We start from the raw sequence: 5,812 nt of genomic DNA, 5'->3' as shown, positions 1-5,812 counted from the left end.
TTTTCCACATTGTGGCCCAGTCCTCCTCACTAGACTGTTTTGAGGGATCCTCACCCCCTTTTAGTCTTTCTTTCTAATGACGTTTTGGGCCTCTCCACAAACCATGCCTGCTGACACCTCCTTCTCATGGACGTAAGGTGCCATTTTGGCTTCACTAGCAATAACACTCATGCTTAGAAATGAAAAACAGAGGTGAAAAGGCTTTTGGATCTGCTTTTATTGCAAGGCACAAGCTCATGTAAGCCTTGAAAATGTTGCTTTTTTCAATCTGGATGCTCTGGAGAAGAAGTCCCTAGCTGGGGATCCAGCGGGATCCAGCGGCTCTCAAAGAGAGGGAGCATCTTCCACTTTTCAAGCGCATCTATCACTCCTCCCGTCTAAAACATAGAAACCAGCAACAAAAAGACAACAGTTAACATAGTTTCATAGCAAAGTGACCATGTTTGATACACGAAAATACAAAGCAAGGCATGTTGGACCACAAGAAAGATTTCATGATAATAAACCGTTGGGTAGGGATAGGTCTGTTTCAGTTTTTCATTTCCAGAAACTACGAATTACATAGATTCACCTTTCGATGAGAATTGAATCCAGTCTCTAGCCCATCCTTACCCCTGGGGGACTTTCTTTTCTAGGTACAATTAAATATGTCACAGAATAGTGAGGGAGCTTTCAAGGTCTCCAATATTCTCCTGCAGACTGGATGTTATGCACGGCAGGGATTTGTTGTCTATGTGGCCCTGAGGAAGAGTTCTGGGGAAACAGGAAGCTCGCTCACCAGTTTGTGACAATGTTTTGAGAAACACGGGAGAACTGGCACCCTGGAGTTCATTCAGTCCAGTTGCTAATTTCTTTGCCTGGACCCAAGACAAAAGTCTACTTCCTCAGGTTCTTTCTTTAAAATATAAAATAAGAATGAAGCTGCTTGGAATTGAAAGTGGGAGATTTGCATGGAATGTGTGGGATGTGAAACTGAGGTAATCTTAAATGGTGGAGGGCAGGACACCACACAGAGTAAGTGCCCAGCATCTGTTAAAGCTGCAGAATAGACATCCCTTAGGCACTGAGAGTAACAATGGGTGAAGCTGCACAACAAATTAAATGTGCCCATCTGGTGTGGTTTAGGGATTTGTCAAAGGAGAACTGGCATAAGCTCAAAGGGCAAAGGGGCCAAAGACAGCTGGACCAGCCATGAGGCAGGTGAGGACCCTGCTTCTGGTGGCAGAAGCCCCTCAGACAACAAACCTATTGGTGCCCCTCTGCCTCTGACTGTGGCGAAAGAACTCAGCACCATCTTGCTTAAAATGGGCAACAATGGTAGTGCCGCTTCTGTGCCTGCAACCAACAGGGTATGGTGTGTGTTAGTGGCAGATCAGGCCATGGCAGGAGGAGCAGGTAGATGGGCTTAGGAGCCGTGCCGGCAGAATGGCCAAGCAGCAATTAGCATTTTGCATCAAGCAGCAAAATGGGATGTGCCACCCTTGGCTGATTCTGGCATAGGTATTTTTATTTTTATTTTTGCAATGGAGCAATTGAGCTTGCAGGCAAAGGATGATCAGTTTAGGGGACTCTGCATTGGGTACTTAAAATGATCAATCCAGAGGGTAATGGGAGAGGGGCAGGAGGTGTAATTCTCATTTGGTCAGCTGAAATTACCTTTTGCAACAGGGATAATTAAAAATACACGTTCCAATCCTTTTATACTTATTGGGACAACGTATAGGGTAGCAAGTACCATTGACACCATGGCACTGAATAGAATTCTTAGGTTCCTGGTACTGTGCAGATCCTGTGCAAAGAGAGAAACAAACATAAGTGGGCAGAAGGAAGTTAAATCACAATAGAATGAAAGAGAGGAACAACTCCACAGCCCTTTGAACAGGAGTAGCTCTGTGACGCTCTGGGTGCTGTGGCATCCCAACTCCTACCCGCCACCCCCACCCCTGCCACTGGCCACTGGTGTTTACCACCCTTGCTATATTCACAAGAAGAGGTAAATGTGCTTATCCAGATATTTGCTCGTGAGTGGAAGGTGTCAGTCCACGAAACACGACAGCAAGAAGTGAGGCACACATGGCTTATACATTATAGAGAAACTAAAGTGTGTAACTGAAGTCATCAGAGCCTCCAGGACTACCTAGAATAAAAGGCTCTATATTACATCAAGAAACATTTCCCACTAATTAGAAACCTTATACCCCAAATTTATTGGCAGACCTGTGGAAGAGACAAATCTAAATTTTATTTTGTAAAACATATTCCATAAATTAGCATAGAATTCCATAAAATCTAACCAAACTGAGAGAAGAAGAGGTTCCTTTTGTTTTTCCTTACCAGTTTTACATGCAAAGCCATTTTCCTTATATTAAAAAAAAGGTAAAGGACTGTTTTGACAGTTGTCCAGTTGCAGACAACTCTGGGGTTGCGACGCTCATCCCACTTTACAGGCTGCGGGAGCCGGCGTTTGACCAGAGACAGCTTCCGGGTCATGTGCCAGAGTGACTAAGCTGTTTACCTTCCCACCAGAGCGGTACCTATTTATCTACTTGCACTTTGATGTGCTTTTGAATTGCTAGGTTGGCAGGAGCTGCGACCGAGCAATGGGAGCTCACCCCACCGTGGGGATTCAAACCGCCAACCTTCTGATCGGCAAGCCCAGGAGGCTCACTGGTTTAAACCACAGGGTCACCCGCGTCCCCTTTTCCTTATATTCCTGTGCCATAATGAAGTCAACATGTGAACATCAAAGTGCAGCCGTCCTCTCAAAGGCAGCTCTCCCTCCAAGTAATGTGTTTAAAAAATGTACCTGAAAAAGTGTAATTTCATGACAATAGCATGAAAATATAGGTTATAAAAGGGGAAATTGCATAGGAGTTATGGGCATAATGGGGGAAATTCAGCAACACAGTGCATATTTTCCCTAGTAGACACACTTTGGTAGGCAATTTTGTCAGATATATACATTTTTTATGCAAAGAATTCCCACTAAAGAGATTACCACTAAAGAAACGTCTCTAGAAAGAAAAGTGAGCTTCCTTTGCAAGGCCACAGAACAGCAACTGTACTCCTCTCCCTCTTCCACCCCATAATAGGCTGGCAGGTGTCCCTCTGTCTTCTTCCTCTCCATCCCTTACCTGGGGAAGCCAGGAGCAGCAAAGAGAGAACAGCCAAGCACAGGTGAAGGATCTTCATGGCTCAGGATGAATTGTGGTGGCAAAGCCCAATGCCGGCTTTTAAGCTAAATGGAGCCCCAAAGCTTGCCAAGAGAGGGCAGGTAGGGAGAAGAAGATTTCATAATTGTAATTTCTTTGGGACGTTGTGACTTAGGGTGACGTGGAAGAGAACGTTGCCAAAATCACGTGCCTCTGGAAAAGCACTCCTGCATTCGGTCAGTCATAGCAGTTTCCACAGAAGTAAAATCACAAACATTCAGATGAGCTGTATTCATGTTTCAGAGCGAGATAGCTTGAATCAAATCAAACATTTATGAGGAGGATGCAATGCCCCACATAGGCAGTGCTAGGGAGATGTATCCCTCAGGTAAATGACTCACCCCTCACCTGGCCCCATCGCATTGCTGGACCCTTGTGGTTACCTGAAGGAAGGGCACTTTTCACATGCTCGCCTCCCACAATGATTATTCTTAGTAGTAGCCCGTGCTTTCCCCCCCGTAAAAAATGTTTAGAGTTACTCTCATTTTCCTACTCATATTGAAATACTGCTCCTCAATCTGGCCAAACTTAGATTCACAAAATGTTAGGGGTATGCGGACCCCTGCATCCCCCCCGGAAATAGCACTGGTAGTAGTAATAGCTTCAAACAGTTCTTCTAGAAAAAAGAGATTCAAGTCCACTGATTGAAGAGGTTGAGTGGGACATGCAGGGCAAGGAGATTTCAAAGGTGAAATGATGGACTCTTTGCTTACTTGAAGGAAGGGCAATCTTCACATGCTCTCTTGTCCTTTTTCTCATTCTTGCAATCATCATCATCATCCTTTTTCTCAAACACCTTTTTCTAACTAGACTCAAAGCAACTTACAAAAATATTTTCAAACTGGAGGGGCTCTGCTTCTCTGCTTGCTCCACCTGCCATGTTCCACTCTGCACCCCATCATAACTGGCCAGCCTGTCCTTTCCTTTCTCCTTTCCACCCTAGAATATGACTAAGCCCCCTTTCCCCCTTCCCAACCCTGTTTCTGAAGCTGCTTCACTCTTCTGTCCTGCGCTCCATGGAGTCGCTGTTATTTGTGGCTAAAGATCAGGGGTGATGGGATCTCCAGATCAGAAACATCCAAAGGGCAATGAGTTAATCTTCTCTGCTTTGAGGTTTCATTTGAGCTCTGATGCTCAGGCCTGGTGCTTTCATGCGCAAGGTGCTTGGAACTGAATGTGGAACACTTTGCAAGGAATATATGGAACCTTATCCTCAGCTAACAGACGTGAGAGTGCTGTGGTCTAAACCACTGAGCCTTGGGCTTGCCAATCAAAATGTTGGCAATTCAAATCCCCGTTACAGGGTGAGCACCCCTTGTTCGGTCCCAGCTCCTGGCAACCTAGCAGTTCAGAAGAACGTCAAAGTGCAAGTAGATAAATAGGTACCGCTCCAGCTTAAAGGTAAATGGCGTTTCTGTGTGCTGCTCTGATGTCGCCAGAAGCGGCTTAGTCATGCTGGCCACATGAACCAGAAAAACTGTCTGCGGACCAACATCGGCTCCCTCGGCCAGTAAAGCGAGATGACCGCCGCAACCCCAGAGTCGTCCGCGACTGGACTTAACTGTCAGGGTCCCTCTACCTTTACCTTTTAATTCTCCGCTATTCAAACAAGATGGAGGGGAGAAGATCACACTGAGCAAAAGCCCAGTAGCTACTGAAGTTTTAGGATGGACAGTTATGGTGACCCCTTTCCCCTGAGATAAACAATAGATGAAACTGCATATTAATCTAAACAATCAAATACCATGTGATTGAAGAATTCGATCAAGAGGAAATGGCAAAACCTCCCAGAGCAAAGCAATCAAAGACAGGGCTGATCCCAGAGCCTTGAGGCAGGTGAGGATGCTGCTTCAGGTGGCAGAAGCCCCCAGCCAGGCATAATGCCCATGGGTGCCCCTCCTGCCCTGCTGCTTCTGCCAGTGGAGGAGAAGCGCCAGCATCATCAGCACTGATTTTGGACAAGATCGCTGCCATGTGGGGCAATACGGGATGTGCCGCCCTAGGCTGATTCTGCCATAGGTGTCTTTTGCAATGGACAAAGTATGAAAACAACTGGCTGTGCAACCAATTAAGCTTGCAATCAAAGGATGATGTATTCAGGGACCACTTAAGTAATTGATGCCTTGTGTAACTAATGGAACAGGTAGCTGGTACTCACTGCTCTATGAAAATGACATTCTGTGTAATAAAAAGGTTGCATTAGAGATACGTTGTACTGCCAGTGGTTGTTTAATTAATGAAAAACCTAATTAAGACAACTGTAAATCTTGCAGGCTGTATAATCAACCTACGTAATGACTATAATGAGTTTTGTTTTGGTTAATTCTGTTTCTGAAGGAATAGAATGGCTCTAAGATACGGAGGGAGGGAAGAGGGAGGGAGGAAAGATGAGTTTGTATCGATGCAGTTTTTACATAATGGAGGATATAATAAAGTTTTAATGGAAAACTCAAATGGATTTCGACAGCGGACAAATGCTATATTTAAGGAGGTTAAACTGCCTGGCGGGCTCTGGTCCATGGGGTCACGAAGAGTCAAACACGACTAAACGACTCAACAACAACAACAAACTGGAATCAGATAAATGATCATCAACTTGT

At 45.1% G+C, this 5,812-nt stretch overlaps 1 long non-coding RNA gene across 1 annotated transcript; it reads right to left on the bottom strand.

Annotated features, from left to right (window-relative positions):
- Positions 1-202: 202 nt before the first annotated feature.
- On the bottom strand, positions 203-4,767 carry LOC310674002. Its single transcript, XR_014509298.1, has 3 exons — positions 3,135-4,767; positions 1,657-1,789; positions 203-377 (listed from the first exon to the last, which is right to left on the bottom strand). It is a non-coding gene; the product is annotated as an uncharacterized lncRNA (long non-coding RNA).
- Between the last annotated feature and the right edge of the window lie 1,045 nt (positions 4,768-5,812).

The sequence above is a fragment of the Podarcis tiliguerta genome, assembly GCF_965153285.1.
Source record: "Podarcis tiliguerta genome assembly, chromosome: 3".
NCBI lineage: Eukaryota > Metazoa > Chordata > Lepidosauria > Squamata > Lacertidae > Podarcis > Podarcis tiliguerta.
This window is presented reverse-complemented; position numbering and strand designations above follow the sequence as displayed.